Raw genomic sequence first — 21,078 nt, 5'->3', positions numbered from 1 at the left:
TTACAGGAGGGTAAAGTTTGTTTATGCTTCTCACGACCTCCCGCTGTGTAGTCTGGATGGTTTGTAATTGAGGTTTGCTTACGGCAGCAGGGCCTGATAAGTGAAGTTTGCTGTCTTCACCGGGGCACCTAGATAAGGGCTTAGAAATGTAAAGAGGCTTGGGGGAAAGAGTGGGGTGGCACAGAAAGGAGTTGCAGAGTGGGGATGGGCAGGCAGCGCGAGAGGTTTCAAGAAGCTTTTTTGGGGCAGTTTGTCCCTAACATTCCAACATTTTAATAGGTAATAGAAGAGGGATGCCATTGTCTAGCTACTTCCTGCTGGGAAGGGGCAACGGTTATAGGGGAAGGCTGGATGGTAGGGACTGCTGTTCTTGGAGCCATTGGTATTCCTGAAACAGCATCATATTTTGTACTGTCCCAAGGGTGAAGGCTCTGATACCATCCCATAAAAACTGGGTTAGAAGGTGTAAGAGACAAGGGCCGAATGCTAGAAAAAGAAGAATAGTTATGGCTCAGTCTAGAGGGGCATTAGCCATGGAAACCAGGTACTAAAGGACCAGGAGAGCCATGCTGGCCATTGGGGGACTTTGTGTGTGTGTGTGTGTGTGTGTGTGTGTGTGTGTGTGTGTGTGTGTGCTTGGTCCTTTAGGTTTTTTTTTTTTTAAACAGCATTTTGTATTAAGCTAGATGGGTTAAGATAAAAGTAACATTGTTTATTTAGAAAAGGGTAGAGTTCTCCTTTTTTGGCTGTGAGAGGAGGTACATATAAATTGAGGTACCGCATAGGAAAAGTATGCCTTGGCTTGGTAGACAGAACCGGTTGTGTATGCTAAAAAGATGTATTGTTGGCTGGGCGCGGTGGCTCACACCTGTAATCCCAGCACTTTGGGAGGCTGAGGTGGGCGGATCACGAGGTCAGGAGATCGAGACCATCCTGGCTAACACAGTGAAACCCCATCTTTACTGAAAATACAAAAAATTAGCGGGGTGTGGCGGTGGGCACCTGTAGTCCTGGCTACTGGGGAGACTGAGGCAGGAGAATGGTGTGAACCTGGGAGGCGGAGCTTGCAGTGAACCGAGATCGTGCCACTGCACTCCATCCCGGGCGACTGAGCGAGACTCTGTCTCAAAAAATAAATAAATAAATAAATAAATAAAAGATGTATTGTTTTGTTATTTTTATGTATTCATAGGCATGTGGGTGAAATCTATTGGCCAGTTCTTTCTTGGGAGTGTTCCTCTTAGCTGGTATGTAGGAATAGATGGGGAGTGGAGGGCTCCTTGAGAGGACGTGACAGAGCATATATGACAGTTTGAAGTTATGTTTTTTAATGAGGTGAATAGGTGAGGGGAGAAGAAATATGAGTGGAGGAGGAGATATAGGGGACTTGCACCAATATGGAAAGATTGGTGGAGAGATATTAGGATTTTGTTCGTTTGGCCCTGGGTAAGGATTAGCTTCTGGTCCTTAATTATCCAGTCCCCCTAGAGGAAGGCTCCTTGTTGTAGTAATAAGGCTTTTTTAGTGGAGGAGTATTGAGGTTGGATTGTAGGGATAATGAGGAGGAGGGAGGCAGGAGCTGAAGAAAGGGAGGCTTCTTTTGTTGCCTCATCAGCCTTTTTGTTCCTTCTTGAGATTTTATCTGACCCTGTTTGATGTACTTGACAGTGTATAACTCCTGCTTCAGTTGGGAGGTGTGTGACTTGAAGGAGTTGGTAAATAAGGGGGCCATTAGTGATAGGGGTCCTTTTGGCCGTGAGGAATCCTCTCTCTTGCCAGATGGCAGTATGAGAATGAAGAATGTGATATGCATATTTGGAGTCTGTGTAAACGTTGACTCGTTTGCCTTTGGAAAGGGTTAGGGCTCTGGTGAGAGCTATGAGTTCCACTTTTTGAGAGGAGGTTCCTGGAGGTAGGGGTTTAGCTTTAGTTACTCAGTCAAGGGAAACAATCACATACCCAGCAATTTTGGGGGAGCCAGTGGACCCGGAAGAGGAGCCATTTATAAATAGCTGGTCATCGGGGTTAGTGAGAGGCTTGGAGGAAATGTTTGGAAAATGTGGGTGCAGGTGATCTAGGATGTCAGTGCAAGAATGAGTAGGAGGGGAAGAGGATACAGCGAGTAAGGATGCTGGGTTGAGAGGAGCACTTTTGGCAAGACTGAATTCAGGATTTTTGATAAAGAGGACATGGAGTAATTGAATCTGGGAAGGAGGAAGGGAGCTTAATGCTTGGGAGGAAAGGAGATTTTGTAGATTATAAGGACTGTGGACAGTGGTATTTTGGCTGAATGTTAAGGAGCTGCTGTCCACAAACTAAGTAAAGGAAGTATTTAGAAGGGGTTGGTCTGTTAGGTTTGCAAAGGGTATAAGAAAGGTTTGAACAGTGTTTATACAGAAGTGTGCAGGGTCTTGACAGGTAGAAATTTCAGGTAAGAGTGTGGCTGGGTTTAGGCAAGAGCTGGTTAGCATGGTGATTCGGGGAGTTTTTATGAATAGAGCACACAGTTGGAGAAGCTGTGGGGCAGAGATGAAACTTAGTACACTATGGTGAGTTAGCATGTTTTTTTGATGTTATGGGTTGAATAAACTGTTAGGTTTGCATGGAGAGATAGTTTTAGGCTTTTAAGGTGAGGACAGCAGCTGCTGCCAAAGCTTGGAGATAGGCAGGCCGTTTGAGAACTGTGGCTTTAAGCTGTTTAGAGAGGTAGGCAACAACCTGGAGGGTGGGTCCTTTAGCCTGGGTTAGAACACCTAGTGTAACTTTATGCCATTCGTTGGTCTGGGGGAGTGAGGATGGGGCTGAGGTGAGAGATTTTTGGAGTAGACAGAAGGGTTGGGTAATAGGCTATGCAGAGTTTAAAGGCTCATGGAGAGAGCCTTTACTAGCTTGGTATAACAGTTTGGCAAGTAGAGCTAAGGAGGGAAACTAGAGCCTAAAATATCCTGCTAGTCCTAGAAAAGTGAGAATTTCTTGTTTAGTTTTTGGAGGCGGGAGGGACTGGAGGAAGGATATGTGGTCGGTTGTGAGCCTTCAGGTTTGCATGGTAAGGGCTAGGCCTAGGTAGGTGACCGAGGGGGTGTATATTTGTGTTTTTTTAGGGGAGACCTAATACCTCTGTTCTGCTAAGAAGTTTAAAAGAGAGAGATAGTCTGGGCATTGCAGTTTTTTTGAGAGGGGCTACAGAGGAGCATATTATTAACACGTTGGAGAGTGGATGGTTTTAGGGATAAGGTACAGAGGTCATGAGCAAGGGCCTGCATAACAAAGTGGGGGCTGTCTCTGAAACCTTGAAGTACTACCCACCAGGTGAGCTGATGTAAAAGTTGGGTGTTGGGGTTTTTTAATGTAAAGGCAAAGAAGTTTTGGAATTAGGGTGTAAAGGAATTGTGAAAAAGGCATCTTTTAGGCTTAGAATAGAAAAATGGGTGGTATTGGAGGGAATTGTAGAAAGTAAAGTGTATGGGTTAGGAATTACTGGGCATACTGGGAGTACAGCTTGGTTAATGAACCTGAGGTCCTGGACTAAGCAGTAAGTTTTAATTGGTTTTTTAACAGGTAGAATTGGTGTGTTAAAAGGGCAGTCTGTTGGGTGGAGTAGGTGACTGGTGAGGAGGTGAGAAATGATAGACTTTAGGCCTATGAGAGCTGCTTGGGGGATGGAATACTTCTTTTGTGGTAGGAACTGGATGGGGTTAACTCCAGATGGGGTATATGGAAAGGTTACGTGTTTTAAGGTGGGAAGTTGGAGGAGTAAAAGAAAGTTGGAAATATTAGAGGGGTCTGGATGGATGTGTTGGGTGTTGGGTACTATGGGGAATGTGGAAGTGGAGAGTAGTGTGGAGTTTTGAAAGGATGTTTCTGCCTAGGAGCGGAGTTGGATATGAGGGCCGGACTGAGAAAGAGTGAGTGAAGGAAAAGGTGTGTAGGGAGCAGAAAAGTGGACGGGTGACTTGGGGTTTGGAGATCTGTCCATCACTTCCCACAACAGAGACTTGGGAGGACTGTGTGGGTCCTGAAAGATTAGGTAAAGCAGAACAGGCTGCCCTGGTATTCATTACAAAATATACTGACCTACCCGCTACCATAAGGGTTACCCTTGGCTCAGATGAAGAGATGGTAGTTGCCAGGGTGTCCGTTCCAGGGCACCGTTAGTCTTCAGCAGCAAGGCCAATGAGATCCAAGTAGGAGGCTTTGGCCGGCTCAGGAAGGGATGGGGGCGGTCCTTGTTGGGGCAGCTCACAGTCCGACTTCTAGGGGTGTCCTCCGCAGAGGGGGCATGGTGAGCTTACCTGGATCTGGGCATTGTCTGGGCCAGTGGCCTTTATTGCTGCATTTGAAACAGGCATGGGGGGAGGTGGATTATTAGGAGGCTTCCATGTAGAACTGCAGTCCAGTGGGCCTACAGGGCCTCTGATGACAGAGGCAAGCATTTGAAACTCTGCCAGTTTTTGCCTTTTACTTTCCTCATTATGATTGTTAAAAGGCATTATAGGCTAAATTAAGAAGGTTTTGTTGTGGGGTCTGAGGGCCATTGTGAAGCTTCTGAAACTTGTGCCGAATATTGGGGGGTGGATTGGGAGATGAACTGAAGGCTTAAGATAGTGGTTCCTTTTGAACTGACTGGGTCTAGCTTGGTATGTAGGCTTATGGCTTTAGTTAAATGAGACAGAAAAAGGGCTGGGTTTTTGTTAGGACTTTGGGATTTCTGAAAGTTTTTTTGTAGTTTACTCCTTTATGGGCACTCTTTTTGAGCCCTGCAAGGAGATGTATAATTATGTGGTCTCGATGGCAGTGCCCAGCGGCCTTGTCTTGATCATTCCAGGTTCCTGGTTGGGGACTGCCTTGGTGCTAGTAGGCTGGGTAGGAGCTTGGTGATGAATTGTATCAGCATGTGCCTGAGCTAGGATTTAGAAACGGTTCTGGTTTTTTGGGGTGAGGGTGGAAGACAGGATAACACAGAGGTTATGCTAAGTTAGTTTATAAGACTGGGTAAGGTACTGAAACTTTTTAATATAAGAGGTAGGGTAGTTTGGAAATGAACTGAGTCTTTTGCTAATTAGAGAGAGATTAGTGAGGGAGAAGGGAACTTTAACAATACCTTTAGCTCCTGCTACTTCCTGAAGGGGAAGCAAGGGAGCTGGTTGCTGAGCATGTTGGTCCCAAGAGCAGGTGAGAGGCAGAGATGGAGAGGACTCAGAGTTGGAGGCGGGATGGTTGGAGAGAAGGGGAGAGAGAGATAGAGCCTGAGCAGAGACATACGGTGGGGGGTCATGCTGTTCCGGTGGAGGATTATGATGCTGTTGGGGAGGAGGAAAATCTGTGAGTCAAAGGAAGAGGAGTCATTGGCTGGGGCTATTGGGTTGAGGGGAGAAGGGGGAGAGTTGGGTTTGGAGCACACGAGGAGAATTTGAAAAGTAGAGCAGGACTGGCATTGGGAAGGATGACTATGAGAGTAAAGAAAACCTGAATGTAAGGAATCTCAGATCGCTTCCCATTGCAGTGGCAAAAGCTGTCTAAGTCTCTGAGCATGTGGGAATTGAAAGTGCCATTTTTGGGCCATTGGGAGCCACGGTCTAATTTGTATTGAGGCCATGCAGTATTGCAGTAAAAGATAAGCCTCTTAGGGTGGATTTCTGAATGGAGGCCGGGAGCCTTGAGATTGCAGAGGAGACATCTAAGCTGGGTAGTTTTAGGAGGAGTAGACTGGGAGGCTCTCATAGCAAATTGAGCATGGTGTTGTGAGGGGTAGTGATAGTGACAGGACTAGCTGGGTTTCCTAGGCCGACTAAGAATCCCTAAACCTAGCTTGGAAGGTGACTGCATCCACCTTTAAACATGAGGCTTGCAACTTAGCCCACACCCGACCAATCAGAGAACTCACTAAAATGCTAACTAGGCAAAACAGGAGGTAAAGAAATAGCCAATCATCTATTGCCTGAGAGCACAACGGGAGGGACAAGGATGGCAACCCCCTTGGGTTCCCTCTCCTTATATGGGAGCTCTGTCTTCACCCTGTTTCACTCTATTAAATCTTGCAACTGTACTGTTCTGGTCCATGTCCAGCAGGGTGTCCCCTGTGCTCCTGATCCAGCAAGGTGCCCATTGCCACTCCTGATTGGGCTAAAGGCTTGCCATTCTTTCTGCATGGCTAAGTGCCTGGATTCATCCTAATCAAGCTGAACACTAGTCACTGGGTTCCATGGTTCTCTTCTGTGACCCATGGCTTCTAATAGAGCTATAACACTCATGGCATGGCCCAAGATTTCATTTATTGGAATCTGTGAGGCCAAGAAGGCTGGGTCAGAGAACCATCTTGGAAATGCCACCATCTTGGAAATGGCCTGCCACCATTTTGGAAGTGGCCTGCCACCACCTTGGGAGCTCTGGGAGCAAGGATCCCCCGGAAACAGTAGAGGAAGAAGAAACTGCTGGTGTTGACAAGAACGACAGGAGAGGGTGGAACTTGCCCAGAATAGAGGAGGTAACTGCCACTGTGTCATCCCTGAAATGGAGGAACCAAAGGCCTGGAGCCCGGAGGAAGCCCTTGACCCAGTGCTGGGGTTTTCAGAAATAGAGAGACGGTCAAGGGTTCCGGGGAAGGGCAACAGTCTCTTTTTACTCACTTTGGCAGAGATTTTGATGGTCGATGAGGTCGCCGGCAAAGGGAGAACTTAGGAGATTCTCTGGGTCTTCAGCAGGTTCAGGAAAGGGGAGATTGGCTAGGAGGGGGGTGATAGGGGAGACAGAGAGAGGGAGGGAGGGAGGGAGGGAGGGAGAGAGAGCGAGAGAGAGCGCGCCCCCGGCCAGAGTCTATTCCCTTCCTGGCTTTTGGCACCAGAATGTAAGGGCAGCTGAGAGAAAGGAAGAATAGACCCAAAGTCAGGTGAGTAAGTTTACTGAACCTGCCGGGCTGCTTCACCCCACTCAGAGGAGGCAGCGCCAAGCTTACAGAATAGGGGGTTTATATTGGGAAGGGAGTTTGAGGGAGTTTTTTGGTATGGCCGCATCCTGGGGTTGTTTGCTGGTTAATTTTGCCACATATCACCTGGTGACTCTTATGATAGCAGGAACTTACAGGAGGGTAAAGCTTGTTTATGATTCCCACAACCTCCCCCTATATGGTCCGTATGGTTTGTAATCGAGGTTTGCTTATAGCAGCAGGGTCTGGTAAGTGAAGTTTGCTGGCTTCACTGCAAAGTTTGCTGACATCTAAATAAGGGCTTAGAAATGTCAAGAGGCTTGGGGGAAAGAGTGGGGTGGCAAGGAAAGGAGTTGCAGAGTGGGGAGGGGAGGGCAGCATGGAGAGGTTTCAAGAAGCTTTTTGGGGGCAGTTTGTCCCTAACACCTGCATAGGGCACTTACGATGAATGGAACTTGCAGGACTGGAAGTTGCTCTGAGAAGTGGGTGAGTGGTGAGTGAATGTGAAGACCTAGACATTACTGTACACTATTGTAGGCTTTATAAGCAGTGCGTACTTAGGCTACACTCAATTTATTTTAAAGTATTTTTTTCTCAGTAATACATTAACTGTAGCTTGCTGCAACTTTTTTACTTTTAATTCTTTAACTTTATCATTCTTTTATAACAATACAGCTTAAAATGCAAAAAACATACAGCTATATAAAAACATTTTCTCCTTTGTACATCCTTATTCTATATGCTATTTCCTATTTTAACATTTTTTACTTTTTAATATTTTTGTTAAAAACTAAGACACAAACATACACATAACACAGAGTCAGGATCATCAATGACGCTGTCATCCACCTGTACATGCTGACCCACTGAGAGTTCTTCAGAGGCAATAGCATGCATGGAGCTGTCATCTTCTAGGTTCATAATGCCTTCTTCTGGAACACCTCTGGAGGACCTGCCTGAGGCTGCTTTACAGTTAATTTTTTAATAGGAGTATACTCTAACATAACAATAAAAATATAGTAAATACATAAAATCAGTCACACAGCACTTTAGTATAATCATCGAGTATTCTGAACTGTACATAATTGTGTGTGCTATACTTTTATATGACTGGCAGTGCAATAGGTTTGCTTACAACAGCGTCACTACAAACACATGACTAATGCATTTTGCTAAGACATTGCAATGACTACAACATCACTAGACAATAGGAATTATTTCAGCTCCATTGTAATTTTTTTTTTTTGAGGCAAGATCTTACTCTGAGAACCAGGCTGCAGTGCAGTAGCGTGATCATGGATCACTACAGCCTCAAACTCTCAGGCTATGGAGATCCTCTCACCTCAGCCTACCAAGTAGCTGGGGCCACAGGCACCTACTACCATGCCCAGGTAATATTTTGGATTATTTTTGTAGAGATGTGGTCTTCCTATGTTGCCCAGGCTGGTCTTGAACTCTTGGGCTCAAGTGATCCTCCAACCTCGCCTGCTTATGGTACCACCATTGTATATGTTGTCCATCATTGACTGAAATGTTGCTAAGTGGTTTGTGACATAATTTATCCTTTTAGTCACCTAAATAGTACACCAGTATGTAGATAAACTATTACTGTTTTAGCCAGTGTGATATGGTGGTCAAGAGCAAGAGTTATAGGACCCAACTCCAAAGCTTGAATCCCAGCTCTGCCACTTAATAACTATGAGAATTTGGACAAGATTGTTAACTTATCAGTGTTGCAGTTTCCTGGCCATAGTAATTATTGTGGCAGGCTAGAATTTGTAGCTCACTTGTTGAGGTCTTCTTTGCATATTTGTCTTTAAAGGACAGCCAGGATAAAACATACCCTGCCTCACTTCCCTGTAATAAGTGGTGTTGAGGAAGGTAGAGCAGGGAGGAGGGAGCAGGAACAGGAAAACAGGAGGAGGATGTAGCTTTAAATGGGACAGGGAGGAAAGGACCAGGGTAGATCCCACTGAGAAGGGAGCATTCTTGAAAGACCTGAAAGAGGACAGGAAATGAGACAGGCAAACACCTGGAAGAAGAGAATTCTAGGCAGAATCAAAGGCCTTGAGGCAGGAGCATGCGTAGTCTGTTGAAGGAAATAGAAAAAACCCCAGTGTCTTGAGTAGATGGAGGAAAGAGGAAAGGATGGGATATGAGGTCAGATGGTGCAGGGCCTTGCAGGTAAAGTGGGAGCCACAGGAAAATTCTGAGCTAAGGAATAACATGACAGAACTGATGTTTTGAAAAGATCACTTGCCACTATTTTGAAATTAAACATTAGGAAGCTAAAAATAGACACAGGGAGACTGTGGGGCTATGCAATAATCCAGGGAAGAGACGAAGGCCATATGGTAAATAGTTATACTATAAATATATACATTGAATAAAAATATTGTTTGCTAATAGAGAGTGGAGTGTGAGAAAAAGAAAAAAGTCAAGGATGGCACCAGTATTTTGTGGCTACAACAAATGGAGTAATAGAGATGACATTTATTAGGATGGGAGGACTGTACGGGAAGCATGTCCGGGGAGTTTGAAATCCAAGCTGGAGGTTCCTGTTGTGCATCCCAGTAGAGCTGTCAGGTAAGAAGCTAGATATTCACAATGTGGCATCCATAGGAGGGATCTGGCTGAAAATGACAGAGTAGCCAATGTTTTTAAAACCATGAGACGGTATGACGGCTTTGTTAGTTTTCTGTTTTTGTCACAATAAATCAGCACTAATGTAGGCACTTAGAACAAAACCAATTTATTATTTTAAAATACTGGAAGTCAGAATTCTGGTACAAGCCTAATTGGAAAAAAGTCCTCGTGTTGCTAAGGTATGTTCCTTTTTGCTCATTCTGGCTATTGCCAGAATGTAGTTCTTTGTGGTTTTAAGATTGTGATCTTCATTTTCTTGCTGTATATAAACAGAGATCCTTTCCTAGCTTCTAGAGCCTACTGCATTTCCTTGACTTGAGGTCCCCTTACTCCATCTTCAAGGCCAAAAACAGTGGAACAAGTTTTCACCTTATGTGTCCCTGACTTACTTTTCTTCTTCTTCCAATTTTTAGGACTCATGTGATTATACTGAGCTGACCCAAATAATGCAGGATAATTCACATCTCAAGACCCTTAAACCTGATGACATCTGCAAAGTCCCTTTTGCCATAAGGTTATATTGGCATAGGGTCCAGGAATTAGTGCAGGGCCACAATCTCAGAAAGAAAATGAGAGTGGATAATGAAGACAGATCATCTGGATGTAAACTTGAGGATATTCCAGAATATAGAGGTTAGAGAGATAAGAAAGAATCTAGTAAGGAGACTAAGGAGCAGTCCCTAAGTAGAAGGAAAAGAATGGTGAATGGTGATTGGAGGTGAAGATAGTTCCAAGGGGGGGTATGTTAATTGCTGATGACACATCAAGGAAGATGAGGACTGAGAATTGACCATTGGATTTAGCAACATGGAGTTTCCTGCTGACCTGGACCTGAGCAATTTTAATGGAGCAGAGGGGGCAATGCATGTCAGAAGAGAAATCAAGACAGAAGGGACTTTTTCAAAAAAAGGTATACAAATGGTTAATGTGCAACATGGAAAGGTGTTCAATGATATTGTCATTTGGGAAATGAAAATCAAAAGCACAATGAGTTACCAGTTCACACACACTCAGAAGACAATAATCAAAGAAATGGACAATAACAAGGGTTGGGAAGGATGTGGAGATGTTCTCCCACATTGCTGGTGGAATGTAAAAATGGTGAAAGTGAAGGTGGAAAAACGGAAATGAAGTATTGAGAGGGAGATAGAATATGAGAAGCTTTCTGACAAATAAAACCCAATGGAACAAACTGACTGACTGGGCGTCTGAAATGAGTAAGAAGGAGTCAAAAATGAGCAAAATTATGCTTCTCTGTGGATGCAAATCATATCTCCATTACTTACACTCAGGAGAACTTGCATGTAGTTAACGTCTCTGGATTTTAGCTTTTTCATGTGTACAATGGGAGATTTATTCCTCAAAGAGTTGTAGAAACTCTAAATGAGAGACTTATGAAAAACCTACTGAATGACATTATGAATAATAATATCATCAGTGGAAGGTGATTTGAGGATGTGATGCTCTTATCCCTGACATGGGCAGGAGGGAACTTGGACAAAGACCAAGGAAGAAAATATCTCTTCTCTGAATGTCTCATCTGCATTTGAGTGCAATGTCCTTTATTCCATGTCTTCCACCCAATCAGGGCCCTACTGCCACTTAAGGGGTAATTTCTCTTTCAATCATTAGTTGTTCCAGCACCAAGAAGCTTAGCCTGAGTTGAGGCACCTGAGTCAGGAGGCCAGGATCCTTGGGAGATTGACAACAGGAGGATACTGCCATCGGAATACTCCAGGATTCCAACAGTATCTTAGTCTATTTGGCTACTATAACAAAATACCTTAGATGTATAAATCACTGGGCAGTTTGTATATGATAGAAATATATTTCTCACAGTCTGGAGGCTGAGAAGTCTAATACTATCAAGGCACCAGTAGATTCAGCATCTGGTAAGTCAGATTCAGGGTCTCTTCAGCTCACCTTCAGCTCCGCAGATGGCATCTTATTGTGGCATCATCACATAGCGGAGGGGGAAACACTACAATCAGTGGTGAAAGGGGAGAACAGTCTGTCCTCGCATGATGGAAGGTGGGAACACAGTGCCCTTACATGGTGGAAAGTGGGAACACCGTGTCCTCACATTATGGAAGCGGGCAACACTGTGTCCTCACATGGTGGAAAGTGGGAGCACTGTATCCTCACATAGTAGAAGGGGCAATACTGTGTCCTTACATGGTGGAAGCAGGGAACACTACGTTCTCACATAATGGCAGGAGAAACACCATGTCCTCATATGTTGAAAGGGGGGAACACCATGTCCTCATATGGAGAAAGGGGGTAAGACTATGTCCTCACATGGTGGAAGGCGGGAGCATCATGTCCTCATATGGTGGAAGGGGAAACACAATGTCTTCACACGATCCAAGGCAGGAACACTGTGTGCTCACGTGGTGGAAGTGGGGAACACTATATTCTCACACGGTGGAAGGAGGAACACTGTGCTCTCACATGGTTGAAGTGACAGAAAGGCAAAAGGGGTGACACTGTCCTCAAGCCATTTTTTAAGAGTACCAGTCCCATTCATGGGACCTAATCACCTCCTAAAAGCCCATTCTTCTTCATGCTTTTGCACTGGGGATTAAGTTCTAACATGAAGCATCCAAACCACAGCAAGGGTCTTCAGTGACCCTTGTCATGAGGGGAAAAGATGGGAGCTTTGCAATCATCCAGTATTGGATCTAAGGCTTTGCTCTGCCACCAACTAGTTTTGAATACTGTTGACCAATACCAACTATAGTAGATTCTTATAACAATTAAAAGGAATATCAGAGTAAAATGTGTATTTATAATATAATGTTTTAAACAAGAAGAAAATATAAATAAAAATTTATTGGGTCCTTTGAATGCAGAGGACTTTTAAGTTTGATATCATTGGACGAAATCATAAACAAGAAGAGCAAAACATTTAGTATTTTAAAATTAAAAATGTATTTAAAAAATAATGAAAAAGAATAATATTTGCAAAGTGCCTGGAATAAAAACTGGTTCAAACAACCTCAAAAGCCTTGTTCCTCTTTTTTGTTTGTTTGGTTTGGTTTTTTGTTGCCTTTGGTGCAATGGGAAGGTCAGTTGGGTGATCACATCTTATGCTGCCCCAGGGCTAATGTGCACTGATACCCAGTAATGTCCAGTCACCTGGGAAGCCAGTGAGGAGACTGGCACACCCTCAGCCTTCTGCTCAGCCTAAAGGGAAAGATGGCAGAAATGAAGCCCTGCTATGGATCTTCTCCCTCCTGCCTCACCTGCCCAGCATCCAGCAGGCACCTAGCATTATTTCCTAGTGCTCCATCTCTTAGCAGGGACTCTGTTCAGATCTTTGTTTTCTGTGGGTGGCAATGAGGAAATGAGCTCACCTGAGCCATGAGGGAAACTAAGAGGCCCAAGGATCTGGGCCACCAGACATGCCACAGCAGCTCGTGGTACTAGAGTTAGCCCATCTCTGCATAAAAGCTGGGACTCAAATAAGAGGCAGAGGCTGCAAGAAGCTGAGGACCCCTCAAGAGGAAAGAAACACCCACATACCATGGTGGAAGAATGGCCAGGTTCATAATAAGAGGTGGATAAGGGAGTAAGGAAGTCTCCAATTAGGACCTCGGGCCATGCATAGTCAAAGGGGGTCATTGTGTCCACTCCTGTTTCCAAGTAGAGCCACACCAGACAGTCTCTCAGTAGCCCCTGTGCTGCATCTGCCTCTGCTGACCCCATGGGATGGGAACAAGGTGGCCCAGACCCTTTGCACCAAGAAGTACTTGTCTCCTCAGCCCTATTCCCCAACAGCTCCACATCCTCCTGAGAGAGCCCAGGTTAGTCCTACAGGAAGACACGTGACCATCCCAGGACACATTTCCTGTGGCAGGAACTGTACATAGTGTCCAAAGTGTTCAGAAAAGTCAGATGTGGGAGAGATCATGTTTAAACCTTTGAGATCCAGAGAGCTCCATGGAACAAGCATCTTGGGAAGAGCTTTGAGCATCACAGTAGTATTTCAACAGGCAGGGTGAGGGTGAGGAACAGGGAGAAGGAACTTTCATTTCAGGCAGAGGGATGCAAGTGAGCAAAGAAGTGGATGACTTAGGGTTTGGGGCCAGCATGGCTACTGGGGTATTAAGGGTCAGAATAAGAAGAGGTTGCAGAGGGCTGGGTCAGACCTTCTCAACAGCTTCACCCATCAGAGTCCAAGTAGCCCTCATCAAGGGGGTGTGGAAGGATGTCACACTTCTGTTCTTACAACCAAGTGCCCTATACTAGGCCAAGGAAAGAGCTGAGGCTGTTTTTCTAAGACAACCTCCAACTGTGGCCTCTTAGGGTCATTCTCTGAGACACAGAGGCTAGGAAGGTTTTGAGATGATACAAAATTCTCTTTCCACTCTACAGGAATTTGAGTTTGGATCCACAGGCTGAGGCTGAAGATTAAGTTCAGATTAGCACAGGAGAAAAGAAAGGTGGCTTTGGTTCAGTTGTATAATGTGCACTAGACACTCTTCCTCCACCCACCAACCTGCATGCACACACACACTGCCTCATACTCCCAAGGGAGCCCTACACAAAATCTGCAAAGGAAGCCTCGACCTGTTCCTTTGTGGGCTCCTACCCACCCACGATATCCTCCAACTCAGCATCCAGAAGCCAGGTCCTATGTCCCACCTCTGCAGCATAGTCAGCACCTCTGCACAGTTCCCATATCTGGGCTTGTGTCCTCAGAATTATACACACCAGTGACATGGCAGAGGTGGTGGGGATTTGCCACCTTTGCAATCAGACAGGGTCCCCTTGGGAAGGCTTCTGAAAGAGAACAGTCAGGAGCAATGTCAATGACAAGGGGAAGAATCTTTGCTCAAGTGTAAGTGCATTTTGGGAGGTGTCACAGAATGCAAACAGGCCATGGGTACATAGCACTGTGGCTATGAGATCAGAGTAACACAGACTAGGGGCATCGGGAACTGAACCAGCACTGGGAAACATGGGGGTCTGCAGGCTTCAGGCTCAGAGTACAGGTGTCCTGGGAGTGCCAGATCCTCTTGCTTCCTCCAATCGAATGATCTTAATGGCCTGGCCTGGACAATGATAATGAACCTCACTGTAGATAGGAGTGAGAGACCCTTTTTTCCAGATGTTGTTCACTGATGCCCTGGAATACAAGACAGAGGGTTGTTGGATCTGCTAAGGGATGGAAAGGATGTGGAGGGACCCACAGAGCCAATACCCACCAACATGCGCTGCTCATGAATTCCTCTAAAGTGCCCAGCACTACACCACACCCAGATGTAAATTTTCTTAGTAAATGTTGTTGATTGTCCAGATATAGATAAACAGATGGTGTGGTCAGAAATGGCAGGTCCTGGAATTAGAAACCCAAGACTGGGCAGAAAGACCTGGGAGTTGCCAGGGTGGCCAGTGCCCCAGCCCTTACTTTGTTCTCACCCTTCGGAGACAACTTGCTGCCTGAGATCTTCATATTGATTGACATCATCATCGACCCCATGGTTCTCCTGCAATTCTCTACCTGAGAAAATCAAAGCTTGAATCTGTGCCGTAGAAAACTGTATCCCTCCCCACTGCCATCAACCCCAAGGCCAAGGCCACACCTACCATCCCTCTGCAAAGTCCACTCCCTGGAAGAAAAATTCAGGAGAAAGGAAGGTGAGGTTCTAGTGAGGCAGTGGAGGTGTCTGGGTATGGAAGGAGAAATGCAACTTGCCTCTTCCTATATTCATCATCTTCTTCTTCCCACATGTCTTCAAAAGACACAGCCCAGTTCCCAGGACCAAGAGCACACTCACAACAGCCCCTAGGATGCCTGGGAGCAGTCTAACCATGTCCTGTTTGTATGAACCTGTTTCTGTCACATGGGGAGAGTGGAAAATGTTAAGACAGGAGATAACTTGAGATGCTCATTGCCAAGAGGAGACAGAGGGAGAAAGCAGGTGGAGCAGTGGGAAGGAGCCTGGTGCCAAAGCTGAAGAGGGAGGAGCATGGCAGATCCATTCATTCAACTGGTTAGGAGCTGCTGTTTGGTACCAGGGATGCTGAGAAGCACAAGACAATGTCCACAGCAGCCCAGCACACAGGAAGGAAGACAGAAAATACCAACTTCCAGACAGAAGGATCACAGCTGCAATAGTGGTTTCCACCTTATATAAGGTCTTCAGGGAGGGCCTCCCAGAGGAGGTGCTGGCTAAACTGAGTGTGAGATTCTCAGCTATTCAGGGTGGGGATTCAAGGAAACAGGAGCACCAAGTTCAGGAAATGTTTGTGTCAAAACACGAGCCCTGGGAGTTGCCGGCACCCCGCTGTAGCAGGAGAGAGACAGAGGAGGGAGGAGCTGTGGGAAGGGGAGTCAGATGGAGGCAGGAGTCTGTGCCCAGAGGGCCTTGTGATCATGCTAAATGCAGGACCTGGAGTCTGCTAAATGCAGACTCCAGGATGGGGGTGAGAGAGGAGGTGACAGGCAGTTTAAAGTGATGCTGACACATCAGATCTCCCAGCAGCTCCTGGAGGGAGGGTTGGAGAGGATGAGGCTGCACACAGGGTATCATTCATTCAGTGAACACTGATTGTGAGCAAATGTTGCCAGGAGCTGTGCTTGGCACAGGGATCCAAAGGAAAACATCAAGACATTGCAGTCTACAGGGCAGGCGGTGACAAAAACACATCATTACTACTCAGTGTGAGGTGCCGTGGGTGGCTCCCTAAGGAGGTGGGGCCTGAGGGCAGAACTGGATACATCATTTTCAGGGCCATGTGCAATGCAAATTTAAATTCCCTTGATTAAAAAGGATTAAAACTTCAAGGAAGGAATAGCAGAGTTTTAACCAATTGTGGAATCCTGTGAAGTGTGCGACCCTGTGTGACTGCATCTGTCTTGTGCCCATAAAGCCTGTCATAGCTTAGGGAAATGCTTGGAAAGGAATAAAAGAGGAAGTGTCGGCCACTGGGTGTGGGAGGGCTGATGGGGGTAAGAAACAGCATCTTCTGAAGCTCAGAAGCTTACAGAAAACAAGACATATTTTGGGAAATAAAAGAAAGGAGTTTGGTGTGAAGTGCACAGGTGAAGCCAGAAACATGGGCAAAGGAGCATCTGAGCCCCAAATTCCATGGGGGAGTAACTGGATGCCAGATCACACAGAAGACACAGACAACAACCCAATTTGACCCACTTTTCCCAAAGCCCACTCTGGATGTTCAGTGGGGGATGGATGGGGTGGGAGAGCTCCTGGAAGGCTGCTGTCCGAGTCGGCAGGGACATGGTGGGGATGCGGCGAGGAGGGTACGGATGGGAGAGATGATTAAAGGCAGAACGAAGGTGGATGTGACTCCCACACTGCTGTGTGTGGTGAGCACATGGAAGGTGGTGGTAATGCACATGGCAGAGAAGAGAGCCCAGAACCCTCAGACCCCAGTGCTACCTGAGATTGGGCAGCCCCTCCTATCCTGCAGGCTACACTCACCACTCACCTTGGACACAGACTTTTCTAAAGTCTAAGATTGCAGCTTTCTGATCCGCCTGGTTGCTGACCACACAGGTGAGGTGGGTGTTGCACTGGCACAGGGGCAGGTTCACAGCCAGTGTCCAGGGGTTGGAGGCTGGTCCTGGTGTTTCTCTCTGCAGCTCTCTGAGGAGGCCCTTGCTCTCCCAAGTCACATTCAGGTACTCTGTGGTCCCTGGAACTCTACACTCCAGAGTGATGTTACACAGGTCTGGTGTGACAGACAGTGACTTTGCCAGGATCTCAGGGTGAGGCACAGGCTCTGGGGCAGAAAGGGACAAAAGAGGGGAATCTCACATGTGTGGAGAACATTGCATGTCTCACTTTCTCATAATTTTCTCGTTGCAGCCTTGGCATGCACCATATAAGGAAAGTGCGTGTATTCTACAGATGAAACACAATTTGCCCAAAGCTAAATATGGAACAAATGAAATAAGAAGGGAAGCCACTGAGTTCAGCTCCATGTGGGTTCCCTGATTCAACATGTCTTAAAACTGTCCCAAAGAAAATAAAATCTGGACATGCCCTTCCCAGGATGCAGTGTTTTCAGAATATCAGGATCTTTCCAAGAAGGGAAAGAAGTCTGGAGAAGAAAAGCTTGTGCTGGTCCAGAGTCCCTCCCTGTGTCTCCAGCTGAGGCCATGCCTGAGACTGTATAGCCCTTGTGGGGCAGTACGTCAGGTCAGCTCCGGGAGGCCAGAGAAAGGCCCATGATCCCTAAAGTAGACACGTCTGTGGGAGATGAGGTGATAGTGACTGGGAACAATTTTTACTGTGCTTAGAAAGTGCCACTGGAACCTGTGGTTTAGACAGAAGAGAAGAATCCAATTCACAGGCCAGCCTGAGAAATCACGTGGGACCTAAAGCTGTAAAACCCACTCTCTCCATGGCAGGATATTTCCCTCTGCAGAGAGGAACTTTAGGGAAAGAAAGAGTTGGTAAATGGGTTCCCTAAGAAGCGTTGTGGTGTAAACTTTCTCCTACACCTGTGGAGGCTTTGAGAGCTAGATTCGTGGCGGCTTGCGTGACTGAAACTGGCTTTGGGCTGGGGTTGAGTGAGAGGAAAGAGGACTGGGAGGACTCCATTCACAGGGATTCCCAACTATGGTAGGCAGAACAGTGGCCTCCAAAATGTCCAAGACCTATCCTGGTAACCTAGGAATAGGTTATACAGCAAGAGAAGAGGAATTAAGGTTGATGAAATTAAGATGGAATTAAGGTTGCTAATCAGCTGACTATAAAATAGGGAGATGATTCTGAATTCCCAGACACTAATATCAGTGTTCGATTAGGAGATACAGGAAGATGGCCATGAGCCATGGGATGCCAGCAGCCACTAGCAGGTGAAAAAGGTGAAAAAACAAGTTCTCCCCTGGAGTCCCCAGAAAGAACACAGCTTGAAACCACCTTCATTTTAGCTCCCGGAGACTTGTGTCAGACCTCTGGCCTACAGCACAATGAGATAATAAATCTGTCTTGCTTTCAGCCAACAATTTTTGACAATTTGTTACATCAGCAATAAAAAATTACTATACAAATTAAGTGACAATAATCATATATAGGATGATTAATGTTATTGAAAAAATTGCTATTTTTCAGAATTTCCATGTCCTCTCCCAAAACCCTGAAAGAACTTCATTCCCTGGTGTGAATCTCAGCTCTGCTCTATCTCTGGGGACCTCACAAGCCTTATTTTAGCACAGAAAATGGAGTCTGAAGGGGGGTGCCTGAATGGAACCCTGTGTGGGGCCTATGTGACACTCTGGGGACAAAGAAAGCAGGTAAGCCAGAGGATGGGGGAGGGGTGTCACTCACCATAGACAGTGAGGTAGAAAATCTGCACAATCCCATCTCCCCCACTAGAGATGAGGGCAAAGTACTGCTCACTGTCCTCAAGGGCCAGGTTCTCAATCCTCAGGGATGACATGCTGGGTACATGGATCCTCTGCTTGAACCTGTCCTGGAGTTTCAACCAGGTTGGAGAATTGGCCCCGCTGTGGACTTACAGAAGCTGTGTATGATTTGACAGAGTGCCCAAAGCCCATAGTACCTCCTTCAGCTCGGCACCTACATCTACTCTGAGCTTCTTGATCACATTCAACAAGACAGAACCTCCTTGGATCCCCTTCAGATGAATGGGGGCTCCAGAATCCTTCACTGCAGAGCCATGTGCTCCAGAAGTGTTGGCTGCTGTGCTGCAGACATCTAGGGCATGGAAACAGGAAATGTGAATATTTCCTCATCAAGAACAAATGAGAACCACAGAACTTTGGTTCAGAGTTACAGAAATCAATCCAAAATCCTCCCTTGATTCCAGGAGGACTGCCTAGCGTAATGGATTTGAAGCAATTCTGGAATCAAGCCCTGGTTCTAGTGGAGTGTGATCTTGAACAGGTTCCTGAACCCCCTTGATTTTCAGTTTTCTTACCTGCCCCATAATGACAGTAAGGATCAAATGAGATCCTAGATCAAAAGCACCTAGCAAATTTTCTGGCATATGCTAAGTGCATAACTGCAGGAGGCAGCTTCTAACGTGGCTCCCAAGGATGCCTCCTCAGTGTGTGCACACCCCTGTGTAATGCCCTCCCCTGGAGTATGGGCTGCATTGATTACTTGCAAACACAACAAAAGTGATGGAGTGTCCCTTCTGTCTGGCTCACACCCTTTGTCTCCTTCACTCTCTCCTGCTCAGGCTGATGAATCCCACTACCACGTTGTGAGCTGCTCTGTTGAGAGGCCCAGATGGCAGGGAGCTGAGGGCAGCCTTGACCAATACCTTCATTTCAGTCTCTGCGACCTTGAGCCACAGGACCCAGCTGAACCACACCTGGATTCTGACCTCCGTAAACTGTGAGACAATGAGCCACAGGACCCAGGTCCTGGGTCCTGACCTCCATAAACGGTGAGACCGTGCCTCATATTGTGTTAAGGCCCTAAGTTCTAGGGTGACAGGTCACCCAATACATAACTCAGGCAAAGACGAAGGTTGCTTTCCTTTGCCTTTTCTTCTAGGAAGGGAATTAGTCCAGATAGCGTAGGGCAGGATAGGACAGGGCATGAATTAGCCAGGTTGTCCTGTGGCAACAATTACAAAAGTCAGGGAGTTAGAACAAGGGGAGTTTGCATATTACTCACACTACATATCCCACAAGGGACGGTGAGGGAAGGGTCATGTCACTCGTGGTTGGGGGCTCCACGCCTTGTAGGAGCTCCATATGGAAGCCACAGCCTCCTCACATCCTCCTCCATCCCCATAGTAGAGAAGGGAGGCGATAAGAGAGGCACCCGTGGGGCGTTCACTGCACCATCCAGAAGTTATGTAATCTCCGCCCATATTTTCTAGACAGAACTAGTTAGGAGATCCTGCTAACTTCCAGGGGCTGAAAGTGTGGGAGAGCAGATGAACTGTTTGGTGGCACTGTGTCCCTGCAACCAAGAGAGCACTTCCCTATGCAGTGCCCATGAGGCCCCTGGTCAGTCTCCCTCAGTCACTGTCTCCCACAGAGCCCTGACCAGTGAGCACAGCTGCCTCAGCTCCACCTCTTTTTGAGCCCTTCCTTGTCAATCAGGCACATCCACAATGAACCCAGAGACCTCTGTCCTTCCTGGGGACCAGGGTGGGACCCGTCTGGACCAGGTCCATCTGGGTTTGTTGCTGTGTGGCAGGACACCCAGTGCTCTCTCTAATGAGTAAATTCCCACCCATTTTCAGCCTGCACCGTTCTGCTGTCCTACACCCATTCCTGGTTCTCACTGAAAGCAAATAGCTCACGTCAATCCTTAGATGTGGAAGCATTTCAAATATTTCTCTTTCCAGTTATACACTAACTCGGTTCACAAAACCCCTCCTCTGGGCCAGGCCTCCCTCCCTCCTTTCAGCTCCCTCAAGGGACTAGGCCCCACCCCAGGCTCAGCACCCCTTAACACCAGGGCCACAGGCCTTCAGGATCCACATCAGTGAGTTAGTGTTTTTGTCAGTCCATTTTTGCATTGCTATAATGAAATATCTAAGGCTAGATA

At 46.5% G+C, this 21,078-nt stretch overlaps 1 long non-coding RNA gene across 1 annotated transcript; it reads left to right on the top strand.

Annotated features, from left to right (window-relative positions):
- Nucleotides 1–1,889: 1,889 nt before the first annotated feature.
- LOC140709339 (uncharacterized) lies at nucleotides 1,890–11,365 on the top strand. Its single transcript, XR_012089859.1, has 3 exons — nucleotides 1,890–1,912; nucleotides 8,177–8,313; nucleotides 9,982–11,365. It is a non-coding gene; the product is annotated as an uncharacterized lncRNA (long non-coding RNA).
- The last annotated feature ends 9,713 nt before the right edge of the window (nucleotides 11,366–21,078 follow it).

Source organism: Chlorocebus sabaeus, chromosome 20, assembly GCF_047675955.1.
Source record: "Chlorocebus sabaeus isolate Y175 chromosome 20, mChlSab1.0.hap1, whole genome shotgun sequence".
In the NCBI taxonomy this organism is placed as follows: Eukaryota; Metazoa; Chordata; class Mammalia; order Primates; family Cercopithecidae; genus Chlorocebus; species Chlorocebus sabaeus.
This window is presented reverse-complemented; position numbering and strand designations above follow the sequence as displayed.